A 15,590-nucleotide genomic window follows, 5' to 3' on the forward strand; every position below is an offset into this window, starting at 1 on the left:
CCAAGCGAACCCCCATTCGACAACACCACAGCTTGTAGGCCACTCTGATCCTAGTGCAAGCACTCCTTGAGACCTCCAGACAGACCACCGCATGGTCACGCTCGTCAGCCTTTCTTAGATCTGCAGCTCGTCTCTGCTGCCTCCAACCCTGTGCGTTCACCTACAGCATCGCAGTCAAAGAGATAGTAGTGGCTCTCAACTTCCCCTCCATGCATGCGTCTCTACTAAGCATTCCTTCCCCCTTCTTCCTCCCCCCCAAACCAAAACACTTCGTGCATGCGACATGGCACACTGCTGAGAGAGAGAGAGAGAGAGAGAGAGAGAGAGAGAGAGAGAGAGAGAGAGAGAGAGAGAGAGAGAGAGAGAGAGAGAGAGACGTTTTGCACTCCGCGCTTGTGCCACAGAGAGGCATTTCCGTTGCTGCACTCACTTGCATGACACATCACATTTGTGGCTGCACTGTAGATGCGTCGCCCACCGCGGCCTGCCTTCAGAAAGAGTGGAGAATTTTTGAGGTCGTCTTTTCTTTCTAGAGAGAGAGAGAGAGAGAGAGAGAGAGAGAGAGACTTTCTAGGTCATTTCAATCTCCACTCACTCCAGACTCCAAGAGAAGATTCCACCAATTGTTTAAAATCGTCCACGCATTTAGGCAGGACTCAGGAGAGGTCCAAACCATGATTCAAAAGATACTAAATATATTTGATTGTTTTGCATCACCCAATCAAAAAATTGAATATTTTTCTTTGGGCAGACCAGAAATACACACTAGTCATCTAAATGAGTGCCCACTATCTTATTTCGATCAATCAACATTTTTGACCTATAAAAAAAATGCTTGAAAATACAACTTCATTTTTTTCTATTTTAGTCAGCAAAAACAGAATGCATCGCTATAGCCTTGCCCTTTGGGCAGGCCAAAAACATTATAAAGGGAGGGGGGGGAACGGTTCCTAGTCAAAGGAACTCTATCAAAAGGGAGTAAGCCTAGGACGTAGCAAAACTATAAGCGCGACCCCTTTTTTTGAGGTTATAAGTGCACTAAGAACTGGATATTATGGTCGGCCAGAAGCGATAATAATCACAATCTAAGATTGGTTGAAGTGATAATAATATCGTGCTCATGAAAAGGGTAAGCGCGCCGACAAGGAGAGCTCACTTGAGATCGACCGAGAGCTGGGAGTGTTGAGTGGGATCTGCACAATTGTTCCAAGTTCGACTAGCTCAAAAGCGATCCATGTAAGAGTGAAACTGATCTTCTCACATGCACAGGGTATATTGGCTCCACATATAAGAAGTGTGAACCTGCTTGCAACCAATAATCTTGGGACAAGTGGATCATGGTGTTTACCTAGGGTGGAGGCAGCTTGGGGTTTTGCTACTAGCTCACGACAAAAAGAGTGCATGTTTCTTCCATCCCCCCACTTTCTCTTCCTGCCTCTCCTCCCTCGCCCAAGGACTCTTCGACCATGACACCTGCTTGCACAACCAACAGTTGCTCTCCACACAAGCAGGTAAAGGAGACCTTACCCCCGGGTTGTGTAAGCAGCAGGTAGGCGGAAGTGCATTGAGGACTTTTCTGCCGCGTAAAATTGCACCTCTGCTGCGATTTCTTCTACCGGGTTGATGTGAACCCTGCAAACTCGCAGACGTACTTTTGTATCTCGGGTTTTTGCTTTGGAGTGAGAGGAGAAACCGTTCAAATTATGCTCGTGTCATGTTAGGGAAATGTGTTCCTCTGCTGAGAGCTCACAAAATCTGCGGCTTGCAAATTTAGTAAGGCCAGTTAGTAGCAGGAGGAAAAGCCAAAAAGTAAAATAGAAAAAATAGCTCGGATAATTTCTAAAGGTTTCTTTTTGAAAATGGGTTGGATAATGCATTGCCGTAGAGTTGTCAATGTGTTACCACATTGACGGACCGACGGAGATGGTCGTCGACCTCAAGGCTCAACTACTCCAAAAAACCTTAGAAGTACTGGATGTCAGCTGCTGCAGCTACCAGCTCCTGATCAGTCTCTGGCTCTTCATCAGGCTGTTTGCAGGAGCCAGAACGGACGTTTTTAAAAGATTTTTCCTTTTAAGGTGCACGTGGTCACACAGAACAAGCTGCAACCCGACTCCTGTTATTACAGTCGTGACGCATGCAAACTTCGAAGGTCTCTCTCTCTCTCTCTCTCTCTCTCTCTTCAGAACCTCAGGCGTGACCAAAAGGCCCATAAAAACTACCTCCTTTAGAAATGTTTCCCCATTGGGCCTTGAACGGCGAGATTAAAATATTACTATAGATTATTATTATTATATGATTCCGATTATTCCACACTGTCACTCCAGTCGGTCAATGATGTGTGTGCGCGTTGCCTGCGCCTCCCCCTCCCCCTCCGCCTTCGCATGGCGCATGCATGCGCACATTGTTGACACTTGTAGCCTGCGGAGTGCGCACCTTTTCCAAGAAGGTAAGCTTATGACAATAACTCCTGGACTCCCACTCCGAGCATTTTGCTCCTTTAGGGTCGGTTTTGTAATGCAATAAGGCAATGGTGACGGGAGGCTTAGTTATCAGTTATTTGAACAAATAACTAAGCCTCATTCTTGGTCACACGCAGAAAGGAGCATTAAATGACTTACTAAGCCTATGCTTTGTAACTATGTCGATTTTGGCATAGTTGTCAAGTTCAAGGCATCGTTGGGAGGATGAATGAATAACTAAGCCTCGTGTGACCATGCAGGAGGCTGAGTTATTCATTTAATGCTTTGTCTTTGCATAGTTGGCATAGTTACCAATAATTGATAGCTAAGCCGTGCGTGACCATACCCTAAGTCCTTAGGCCAGCTACACACTGGTTGTCCAAGTTTGGGCAGCAGGTGCGTGTGGTAGCCGCAGCCAAGAAGTTGTGCTGTTGGTAGCGACAACAGCGTTTGGTCTTTGAAGTGTATATATTCTCAGCTTACCCTTGAATCGGTTAGAAATTCAAGTGAACGAGTTCAGACTTCAGGGACGAGTCAAAAGAAAGGATTTTGCAAGAAAACAATGTAAATAAAGCTAACTACTCTTGCTTGGTGGGACTTTGCCATACCTAGTCTAATAGATTTTAGAGCGAAGCTGGTTACTTTGTTAGTTGGTTGTGATTGTTGTCGCCTTGGGTTTTGTTGTGGTGACACGTGAAACTGAGTAGAACCAATTCATAGACACCAATAATAGCTCAGCTTGGGACTTGATTGGCATTGTAAAGAAGCAAGTTGTGACCCATATTGCTTCATATACGACAAAGGGCTACTAAAGAGGGTAATTGAATCGAGCACAAGGGTTGCAAACTTAACCTACTTTGGTAGTTGTTTGGAGGTTGCACCGTTCAACCTAGTGATATCGACCATTTAGTCTTTAAGCCCTGGAACCATCTTTGAGACACCCATCTTATTCTCAATCAAGCCTAGTCAATTTTCCTTTATTTCAATAGATAGGTTGAATTGCCAAATTGTGAGAAAAGAAATGCATGTCGATTTGTTATATATATACAATGATCAAAATTGAGCATGCATTAATGAGAAAAACATCTGGCTAAACTAAACTCAAGTTCAAAATTGGTCTGAATCTGCCCAAAACCTCAATAAAACCTTATAAGTTTAAATCAATGCTTTTCACAACACTTCCCAGGCATCCCTGGATGCAATTGCATGCACAAATGCAATGCAGACATAGATCCCTCGCGGGAAAGCATTTGCTCTTCTCGAAAAACTCGTTAAAATTTTCCGCTTTTTTGTAAGAAAAGCTTCTCAGAACCCATCTTTATTCTTGTGCTTGCGTCTTTACACGTATTCCTCTTTTCCAGTTCGGATTTCCTCTCGACTATGGATATCCCCTTTCCGATGCACCTGTCACCCACCCTGTGACGTATCAAGAATACCCATCACCTAGTCCTTTCCTACCGAACTTACGGTACAATCCCCTTCACGATGCTCTATGTCACCCATCCTATGACGCATCAGAGATGTCCGTTCCTAGATGGTCAGATACTTCTTTCCGATACTCCCTGTCACCCATCCGATGTGACGCATCAGAAGCACCCGTTCCTGGTGGCCTTACAGATATTCCCTTCAACAGTGCTCCTGTCATTACTTTGAATGACACACTAGGGATACTTTGTACTTGGATGTCTCCAGTGAGAAAAACCCTCTCACTTAAAACTCCAATAATTCATTTATAATTATTTTCTTGGTGTTCCAAGTGAGAAAACTCTCTCACTCATAAATCAAATAATTCATTTAGAATTATTTTTATATCAAATAAAGCCAATTTAGCAACATCCCTCTCACTTATAAACAGTTGTCCTCAACTGTAGAGCTCCAATTGAACTGCCGGGGAGAAACCGGAAAATTTCAAATCTTGCTTAATGGTGAGTTGAGCTAGTCCTTTCTCAAAAGAGAACTTAGAAAATAAATTAAACAAAAATTCAATACTTACCTTACCGGTTCATGTCCTTCCTCTAGTAACTCGAGGATATCCTTCACCAATCATAAACTTACAAGCCACGTAACAACTCATCATTCACGTCTTTCCGAGAATCTGTTAACTCACTTTCGCCCTCTCAACCTCGAGAAGAATATTCCTCCTAGAAATCAATCTAGGTATCTGTCCTTGCGCATAATCCTGCGCTGTTAGTCTGGAGGGTATTAAACCTCTTGTGTCCTCCCACATAGGGAATGCCCAAGTCATAGAGCATTAAGCTCGATGTCTTTCTTTCACAAACAGAGTTCGCTAAAGAAGGTTCTTGTTTCGGGCCGTCGCTCATGTAGGCAGACGGTTCTAATCTGAAGATTCCTTGTGCACGGTGGCACTTCTTTCCAATCTTTTCCTCTTGCGAGTTATTACCACCAGCAGTGTTTTCCACTACTTGCTTTGACTTGCTCGTGTTCCTATTGGGCAAACCGATCCCAATCTTCTTGGATGCCTTCCTCTAAGCGTAGAGGAAAAAAATTTTGTCGGAAAATTCAGTCTTGTTGTAAGTTTCTTGCAAAGCTTTGGTATACCACCAAGTACTCGCAATCCCCCTTGAAGTGTTTGTTCACATGTCTCACCTTCGACATTTCTAAGAAATTGTCGTTTGCAAAGGAAACTTCAAACTGTCGAATGAAAGCAGTAGCTTTCAGGACATCTTCCCTTCCGTCAAAAGTATCAAACTTGACCGGAGTGTTCAGAGGTCTAAAGACCTTCTTCATATCCTTCCCGGAATGACGGGATTTCTTGGCTATGGTTCTGCATTGATGTTCATGGATATTTGCTGGATTTTGAAGGATCTTGAGCATTCCGCTCCTTGGATTCTCTAGGCTCTTGAGCATCATGCTCTTGTTGTCTTCGTAGAGAATCCCAAGTCTTGTGTCAACTTCCTGCAGAGAGAATTTTTTTTGCCAACTCTGCGAGCTTTTCCTGCAGAGCTTAGGGTTCCGCTTGCTTACTTCTCTCTTGGCTTGTCATGGCTTCTTCCCGTATCTTCCCAGAGTCGTCCTCCTTTACAGAAAAAGAGAGGAGACCATGCTCTGATACCACTGTCACAAACGGGAGCGCATAGCACTATAAAATATACTCGGATAAATAGAGTTTATCACTTAATATTGAAGCGAGAGGATAGAGAGAGAGAGAGAGAGAGAGAGAGAGAGAGAGAGAGAGAGAGAGAGAGAGAGAGAGAACTGGGGACCAGAAGATGGGCTGGTCCCCCCTCTTAAAGACAATCCTTTATTATGGAGAATCTTTTTACAAGCACAAGAACCGGAGAAAACCCCTCCGTTCTAATTCTCTGACTCGATGGTCGTCCCTTCCGTAAGGGAAATCCAAGAGACGAGCTCTCAATCCTTTTTCCGTCTATACTCAGAGTCGAGACTCCGCAGACAATTTCCGGATTCCGTTCCCGAAATTCCCAAGCGTAGGCTGAAGCCTTCTCGCTTCTCCTTCGCGATGAAGTACCTGCAAACACACACACAAACACGCGACAACAATTTGTATGGCGAATCCATAATAGGTACCTGTCGCTCTTGCGCGGGAAAAGCGACTTCCATGCTTCATAGTCTCGCGATCTCTTGCGTTATCTGGCGGCAGAGTCTTCTCTTGCTGACGTTAGTAACTCCTTTTCTGTGAGGGCATGTGGTGTTTTTATAGCTCCTTGGCCACGACACAAATAGCTGCTCGCGTAGAGATCACGGCCGTTTTTTTTTTTGGCCGTTCTACCCGAAATAGGGAGAGAGAATTCGCTGGCGGTATATTTCAAAATTGGTCTGAACCTGCCCAAAAACTCAATAAAACCTTATAAGTTTAAATCAATGCTTTTCACAACACTTCCCAGGCATCCCTGGATGCAACCACATGCACGAATGCAATGCAGACATAGATTCCTCGCAAGCGTTTGCTCTTCCCGGAAAACTCGTTAAATTTTTTTTCTTTTTTTAAAGAAAAACTTCTCAGAACCCATCTTTATTCTTGTGCTTGCGTCTTTACGCGTATTCTTCTTTTCCTGTTCGGATTTCCTCTCGATTATGGATATCCCCTTTCTGATGCACACGTCACCCATCTTGTGACGCATCAGGAATATCCGTCACCTAGTCCTTTCCTACCGAACTTACGGTACAATCTCCTTCACGATGCTCTATGTCACCCATCCTATGACACATGAGAGATGTCCGTTCCCGGATGGTCGTATACTTCTTTCCGATGCTCCCTGTCACCCATCCAATGTGACGCATCAGAAGTACCCGTTCCCGGTGGCCTTACAGATATTCCCATTCACAGTGCTCCCGTCATTACTTTGAATGACGCACTAGGGATACTCTGTACTCGGATAAAAACCCTCTCACTTAAAATTCCAATAATTCATTTAGAATTATTTTCTTGGTATTCCAAGTGAGAAAACTCACTTATAAATCCAATAATTCATTTAGAATTATTTTTATATCAAATAAAGCTAATTTAGCAACACCAACCATCCTGGCCTACAGAAGGTCCCCAAACCTGCACCCCATATAACATAGTAGAGGCAACCAAAGTATCAAAGAGCCATAACTTTGTCCTAGGTTCCTGGAATTGAACCTGCGAACACATCCTCTCCATTCCTCCCAGAGCCGCACCAGCACTAGTTAGTGTAGTCTCGCTGCTCTTCTCAAAGAAAATCTCGGCCCAGTAAAGACTACCCCCATGTAAGTGTATGCATCTCTATACTCCACAATCTCCTGACCATATTTGAAAGTAGGTATTGATCTCCTGACCCATTGCGGTGTGGTGTTAAACACGATAACCTTGGTTTTACCTAGGTTTACACACAATCCACTATCCTCTGCAAAACTGTGTAGTGCATCCAAATTTCGTTGCATACCTTTTGGTGAGTCAGATATCAACACAATATCATCAGCATATAGCAACAATGGGATCCACGTCCCTGCTAGCTGGGCACCCCTGTCATCCTCTCTGTCAATGTAATCAGACACCTCATCAACATACATACCAAATAGAGTAGGAGACAATGGGCAGCCCTGCTTCACTCCAATAGTAGAGTGAACTAAATCAGATACTCCTTCCGGAGTGCGTACATGTCCCATCACTGATCTGTACAAAGCCATAATCCCCCAAATCACCTCTATGGGCACCCCCATCTCCTATATTCTGCGCATCGATCGAGCTCTTGGTACCATGTCAAATGCTTTGCGAAAATCCACTAAGCTACAATAGATCCGTCTCCCATGTGCTCTGTCCATAGTTACAGGGGACGGGCCCTAGGGCAAGGGGACGGGCCCTAGGGCAAGGGGACGCCCGAAACTGGGCCGGGGGGATTGGGACGGACGGTTTTTGCGGCCGGACGGAGGAGTCGTAGGCAGCCGGGGACCGGGGACGGCAGGAAAGGGACCGGGGATGGTGCCGGGAACAGAAAATTTCAGGCGGGCAAAAAAAGTCAAAATTTGAAAAAACTGACAGTTTAAAACGGCCTTTTGCAGCCAACGACCATATTTTTGGGGGAGGGGGGGTTGGCCCTTGGGAGGCTATAAAAGTCCCCTTGGGCCTCTTATTCCCTGAAGCTCTCCTCTCTACTCAATCTCCACGAGTAGGTGCCGTACGGTCTACCTTCTAGAGACTTCTAAGCCTTTTTTATCTACACTCTACCCTTGAGTCTCCACTCTCTCCCTCTTCTACCTTCTCAACTTTGAAGCTCTCCTCTACTCTTTCTCCACACAAGCTCTCCAACTGCTAAGCTATTAGCTCCTCTAACTCCTCTAACTTCTAAGCTCTACTCTCTCTCCAGACTCCATCATGTCATCTCAAGCTAATTCCACTTCTCAAGCCGGCTCTTCTCGAAGGAGGCCCGCCATGCAAACATGGTGGTGGTGGGATGAAGTCGACTTTAGCACGCGTGGCAAAGGTGGCGGTGCAAGACCATGGACATGCAAGCTATGCCCGTACAAGAGAACGGGTGGTTCAAACAAAGTGCGAGCCCATCTTCATGAATCCGGTCACGAGGTGAAGTTTTGCCCTCGAGTAACTCCTGAGAAGAGGTTGGATCTTCTTGAGAAGCTCATGGTGTATGAGGTCGCGGAAGCGGCCAAGAGGGGCCGTTTTGTTGCCGTTGATCCCTTCGCCAGAGCGACACCGCGAGAGCAAAGGGAAACCAACCTTGACGACATCTCTCAAGCCTTCAAGACAAATGCATCTACACCGTCCTCTTCAATTGCGCATCGCCAAAGCACCCTCAACGAAAATTGGAATCCTAAATTGAAGGAAGAGGTGGATAGGTTGGTTGCCCGATTCTTCTTCCATGACCACATTGCCTTCCATGCTTCGCGATGAGTTTCCCTTGGCATATGCACATTGCAATCTTCCATTTTGTGTTCATTATGGGTTCTAGCTTCTCGACTCTCGACTCTCCATACTAACACAACATGCTCTATTTTGTGTGGATAGGTCTCCATACTTTCGAACCATGGTTACGAAAATAGGGGAATATGGCTCCTCTTATGTGTCACCTTCATCGGAGAGGCTTCGCACCACCCTCCTTGACAAAGAGAAGCTTGCCGTGGAGCAAGCAGCCCAAGCAACAAAGGATTTGTGGGAGACCAATGACGTCTCTCTCCTTGTAGATGGATGGAGATACACCCGCAAGCGGTCCATCCACGGAGTGGTGGCCTACTCTCGGAGGGAGACGTACTTTGTGGAGTCACATGATGAATCCGATAGTGGCAAGGCCGCGGATATGCTTGTTGTGGAGTGGAGAAGCACTATAGAGATCATCGGCCCGGACTATGTCCTTTGTATGGTTGCAGATGGAGAGGCGTCAAATAGGACAGCCGGGGCTATCATTGAGGGCATGTATCCCAGCATCCATGTCACATTTTGCATGGCGCATTGCCTCAATAACCTCCTCAAGGACATAGGGAACTTGTCATGGATTTCACCCACCATTGGTGACGCCTCTCGAATTGTCTCCTTTGTGCTCAACCATCAAAACGTACGCCATGAATTCTCAAAGAGGAGCCACTTGTCCTTGCTCAAATATTCAGAGACAAGATTTGCATTCAATTGGCTTATGCTAGGCCGCTTGTCTACATGTGACGGAGCCTTAAGGGGCCTCTCTCTCAGTGATGAGTTCCAGGCCATGCCGGAGTTTCCATCAGCAACATGATTGAAATGCCGAGAATGGACCGATGACCCCGCTTGGTGGGAGGAGGTGAAGACTCTTGACGCCATGGTCAAGCCTATTCTACACCTACTTCGAGTTGTGGATAGCTTGCATCCATGGATTGGCAAAGTCTACGAAGCCATGGATCAGATGATAGAGGCACTTGAGAAGCTTGTGCCTGACCCTGTTCAGTATGCGGAGATTCATGGCTTGTGTGAGTCGAGGTGGAATGGATACTACTCTCCACTTCATGTGGCAGCTTATGTGCTTGATCCTGAGTTTCAGGGAAGGTGTCAAGAGACCGACAAGGAGGTGAGCAAAGGATGGCGGCTTGCATTGGAGCGCCTTGAGCCTAGCAGTGTCACTAGGCGCAAGATTAGAGATGAGCTACTCTACTATAGGCAAAAGAAGGGCTCCTATGGATGTGTAAATGCACAAATTGATCGCAACAAGATTGGCTCGGTTTTGTGGTGGGAGGACTATGGAGGAGATGGCCCACATTTGCAGCGCTTGGCTGTTCGTGTCCTTAGCCAAGCATGTACCACTAGTTGCTTAGAGCAACTATGGAGTGTGTATAGCCACATTGCCTCTAAGAAGAGGAATCGCCTTGGGGTCGAGAGGGCCAATGATTTGGTGTTTGTGAGCGCTAACTTGCGCATGCTTGCCAAGAGCGTCACACACAAGGCAGATCCCTTCACTGAGTGGGAGATGGCACAAGAGAATCCATCTATGGCCGATGCACTTTTGGAGGAGCTAGAGGAGGACTTCGAGCCTCAATGCGAGCCTCCCGAGGCCTCATACGTCGCTGACGACCTTGACTAGGACGACGATATGGAGATTCAGCAGGCGAGCACTTCTTGAGTTTGATGATCATTGATCACTCTCGAGTCTAGACTCTTGAGTCTACGACTCTACATACTACATAGCCCTTTGTACTTTTTGTTATCCTTGAGGCATGTCCTAAGTCCTTTAGGTTTTTTGACTCTTGAGCCCTTATGTACTTTTCATTTTGTATCCATCGATGTTTTATTAGCACATTTCCGCCTATATGACTCGTGTTCTTTGGTCTATTTAGTGTAAATTTGTGGTCAAAGTGATGCTCTATGTGTGTAGGTCAAAAAATGTCAAAAAAACTCTTTTTTTTTGCCGTTCCGACCCTCGTCCCCGTTTCCTGACTTTTACCGTCTCGTCCCCGTCCCCGTTCCGGCGTCCCATGTAACTATGGCTCTGCCCTCCTCAATGATGGCCCTGAGTGTCAGAATATGATCAAGAGTGGAGAAACCCCTCTTGAAGCGACCTGACCCTTTGCTCGTACACCCTCGTCCTCTGCCCAATTACTCAAGTGTTGCTCTAGAATAGATGCATACAACCGTGCCAATGTGTATCCAACCATAATAGTGGGTAGTTCCCAGGCTCTGTAGGGTCACCAGCCTTGAAGATGGACGCAATATTAGACAACCTCCAAGTCTCAGGTAATCCCTCACACATGGCACGATTGAACAACACTGAGAGAACCTCCATCAGCATATCCTTGGCATGTATAAAGTGCTCCGCTACTAGACCATCATGATCATATGCCTTCCTGGTCCTCATCCTGTCGATGGCCCTTTGTACCATCTCAAGTGTAAAGAAAGTGCTCGTAGCTGGGCAAGGCTTGGTAGGGTCTGGAAGGGGTTTCTGTCCAGGAACCGTATATAATGATGTCGCATATTGGCCCCACACATCAGGTGAAGTAATCACTGGGGGAGGGGCCGGAGTGCTCATGGAAGAGTCACCATGCCTCTCCTGAGTCCATACTCAAGAACATTTGATATAAGTCTCGCTCCATCTGAGCTAGGTAAGCTCGCTTCTTCCATCGCACAAGGTGTCAGAAAGCAATCCGAGACTTTCTGTAAGCGATGACTCCTAAAAGAAGATCCCTCTGAAGCTAGGCTCTAATCTCTCTGCACTCCTCATCATACCAACTATTCTGGGGCATGCTCCCAGAATGTCGTCTCTTGCCCGATTGAGTGTGTGGGTATGCCACTGATGCAGTCCCATGCAGTGTCTTAGTCAGTAGAGTGGTGCACTCCTCCACTGAGAGGCTTGTACCATTTGTGCCAGCTGTGCCTTCCAATAGACGGTCCTAGATCTCCTCTGTATAAACGAAATCAGTCTCCGGTGTAAATGTATAGCGGGTGTGTGACCTGCCTCCTGATGTCTAGGTTGTACTATACTGAAATTTAACGGACAGTGTCAAGAGAGCATGATCTACTGCTATGCCCACTGGCCTGGATCCCATTGTGAGATCCAGAATGCAGGGACAAAGCTCGGTTGTGTCATAACATAATCCACTGTACTGGCCCCATGTCTGTGTGGAAAGCATGTGAAACCGGCTGCTCTAGGAAATCGCTATAAGCCATAAGTATGGCTAATCCATGTGTAGTTCTCATTTCCATGAGGTATCTCCCATATTCCGTCTGCTCTTTGTCATGTGAGCATCTGTCAAGTCCTAACTCACCCACATCCAACTCTCTAAGCATCTCATCTGAAGTGTCATAGAAGTTGTCTGCGAGTTGCCCGTTCGGGCATTGAAGTCCCCTAGGAGAATGATAGATCACCATCCCTAGAAAACTCCCAAATGTCATCATCTAGAATAAAGAAAGGCGACTGCCCTCTGGGTGCAGCATACACTGATGTACTGGGAGGAAAGTAACATATGACAATATATAGGAATCGACCTGTGTCAGCTCTCAGTCTCACCCACATATATCTAGCATGATCATCTCTTCGTATAATATGCAGTAATGGTTGTAGTTCCTCTCTAAATAGCACTGCTCCTCCTGAACCTCTACTCCCATGCTCAGATCTCGCATTTTTCCTGTGAGCTATCTCCCATCTATATCCCACCACATGTGGCATCACATGTCCAGGGGCCTGATGAGTCTCTGAGAAGAATACAATATCATTGTCTTTGAAACTGTCCTCAAATGCACCCACGTCCAACCTCATAAACCCATTACAATTCCAGGTAGCCATCTTTAGTGTGGTCCCGTAGGTCTCGCACCGTCATGCAGTGCGCCCCTCTAAAATCACCACCCGTCCATCTCTGTAGAAGGCAATCTTTCCCTTCTCACTTGCCGCTGTAATATCTGGCATTACCTCTCTTATATGTGCGAGTTGTGAGAGAGTTTGTCACAAACGGAAGCGCATAACAATATAAAATATATTCGGATAAATAGATTTTATCACCTATTACTGAAGCCAAAGGATATAGAGAGAAATAGATAGAGAGAGAGATAGAGAGTGAGAAGATCGACACAGTACTGGGGACCAGAAGATGGGCTTGTCCCCCCCCGTAATAGTATCTTTATTACTGAGGAGAAGTCTATACAAGCACTTGAACCGAACGTATTACCACGTTCGTTCTAGAATAAGACTTGATGGTTCCTAGAAGCCTTAGCTTCCGATTCCCAGGGCAAAACCCTATTCCAAGGAACTTTCGTTCCTTATTCCAAATCCTTGAGAACCAAGGTTCTTGCCTGTGGATCACAACCTTCGAGACTTAGGGCATGGCATCCCTGCAACTCTTTTTCGACTCTGTTTCCAGAGTCTTGTTCCTGCAGAATAACTCCGCTTTCTTGGACACGAAGTCCTTCCCTTGGGAATTTCAACTTCCGGATCACATCTCGAGAGTCTACCTCTCTTCAATCCGTGGACCTGCTTCCCAAACTTGGGTACGAAACCCTTGGGCTGATCTAGCTCTAGTTCCTCAGAGCGGTTTCTCCTGCAGAGGCCCATGCCTTTCTCTGCTCCTACTTCCTCACGAAGAGGAAGTACACTTGTAATCAAATACTCAAAGATCATAACATGAAAATCGTTACCTTCAAAGTCTCGATGCTCGAAACGCAACTCGGTTCTTGAAAAAAGCAATTCCCGGGAAGAGATCTCTGCATAGAAAATCCTCTCTTCCAATCCTACACACAAAAGAGGTGTGTTCTCGGGTTCCTTCTTGTAAATCAGCCCCGTCTACGACGTTTATGGGCTGAAAACAGAGAAAAGCAGCAACTTGTCGCGATGGAAACACGCTCCGTAGGCACTTTTTCGCGAGGGAACTCGCGCACTAGGTCTTGACGACATTTGGTACACTTGGGACAGCCATGGGCATCACCGGCAATGTCTTCTTTACGACTAAAATCTGCAGCAGCATCTCCTCCTTGCAAAGATTGGTCTTTTTTCTAAGTGAGGGCTGTGATACTTTTATAGCTCCTAGCCACAAGCACGAATAGCTGCTCGCGTAGAGATCGCGGCCGATTTAATTTTTTTTCCCATTTTTTTTTCACCGTTCTGCCAGAAAAAGAGAGAGAAAACGCTGGCTGATCTGTTGCCTTATTTATCAGATGGCTGCCCACTTATTTAATGGGCAGCCGACGTATTTCAAAAATAGTGTAAACTTCTCCAAAAACTCAATAAAACCTTATAAGTTAAAAACAATGCTTTCACAACACTTCCCAGGCATCCCTGGATGAAATCACACGCATAGTTGCAATGCAGACATCGACTTCCTGGCGGGAAAGCATCTGCTTTCCCGAAAAGCAATCCCGCTTTCTCAGAAAGCATTTGTTTTTCCTCAAAGTTTCCTCTGAACCCATCTTCATTCAAGTGCTTGCTTTTTCTTGTGCACAATTCTAACACAGTTCGGAATTTCCTCCCAACTATGGATATTCCCTTTCCGATGCACCCGTCACCCACCTTGTGACGCATCAGGAATATCCATCACCTAGTCCTTTCCTACCGAACTTACGGTACAATCTCCTTCACGATGCTCTATGTCACCCATCCTATGACGCATCAGATATGTCCGTTCCCGGATGGTCGGATACTTCTTTCCGATGCTCCCTGTCACCCATCCGATGTGACGCATCAGAAGTACCCGTTCCTAGTGGCCTTACAGATATTCCCTTTTACAGTGCTCCCGTCATTACTTTGAATGACGCACTAGGAATATTCTGTACTTGGATGTCTCCAGTGAGAAAAACCCTCTCACTTAAAATTCCAATAATTTATTTAGAATTATTTTTCCTTGGTGTTCCAAGCGAGAAAACCCTCTCACTTATAAATCCAATAATTCATTTAGAATTTTTTTTCTGTCAGATAAAACTAATTTCGCAACATCCCTCTCACTTATAAACAGTTGTCCTCAACTTTAGAGGTCCAACTGAACTGCCGGGGAGAAACCGGAAAGATTCCAAATCTTGCTCAATGGTGAGTTGAGCTAGTCCTTTCTCAAAAGAGAACTTAAAAATTAAACTAAACAGCGATACTTACCTTACCGGTTCATGTCCTTCCTCTAATACCTCGAGGATATCCTTCACCAATCATCAAACTTACGAGCCAAGTAAGAACTCGTCATTCGCGTCTTTTCAACAGATTGGAAGTTTCCTCATCCGAGAATCTGTTAACTTGATTCCGTCTTCTCAAATTCAAGAAGAATAATCTTCCTAGAAATCAATCTAGGTATCGGTCCTTGCGCATTATCCTGCGTTGTTAGCCCAGAGGGTATTAAACCTCGTGTCCTCCCACATAGGGAATGCGCAAGTCATAGAGCATTAAGCTCGATGTCTTTCTTTCACAATTTGCGATCACCTTAAAGAAGGTTCTTGTTCTGGGCCGTCGCTCAACGTAGGCGGACGGTTCCAATCCAAAGATTCCTTGTGCACGGCTGCGCTTCCTTCCAATCTTTTCCTCCTGCGAGTTATTACCACCAGCAGTGTTTTCCAGACGCCCATTAGAGTCTCTTCCTTACAATATCATAAAAAATGATTCACCTTGCGAGCATCAATGACGCCTTGCTAAATCTCGGGCAGATAGGATTTTTTGAACGTACGTTCAAACCCGGTTTACAATAGAGTGAACCCTCTTTGATTCTTACCATTTTGAAACGGTTGGCGAACTATATTCTTACGAA

The 15,590-nt window shown here is 45.7% G+C and overlaps 1 pseudogene; it reads left to right on the forward strand.

The window, feature by feature from the left end:
• The first annotated feature begins 8,544 nt into the window (after nt 1-8,544).
• Nucleotides 8,545-10,465, forward strand: LOC147461500 (uncharacterized; annotated as a pseudogene).
• Nucleotides 10,466-15,590: the final 5,125 nt, after the last annotated feature.

Source organism: Adiantum capillus-veneris, chromosome 3, assembly GCF_014529385.1.
Source record: "Adiantum capillus-veneris isolate H3 chromosome 3, ASM1452938v2, whole genome shotgun sequence".
Lineage (NCBI taxonomy): Eukaryota > Viridiplantae > Streptophyta > Polypodiopsida > Polypodiales > Pteridaceae > Adiantum > Adiantum capillus-veneris.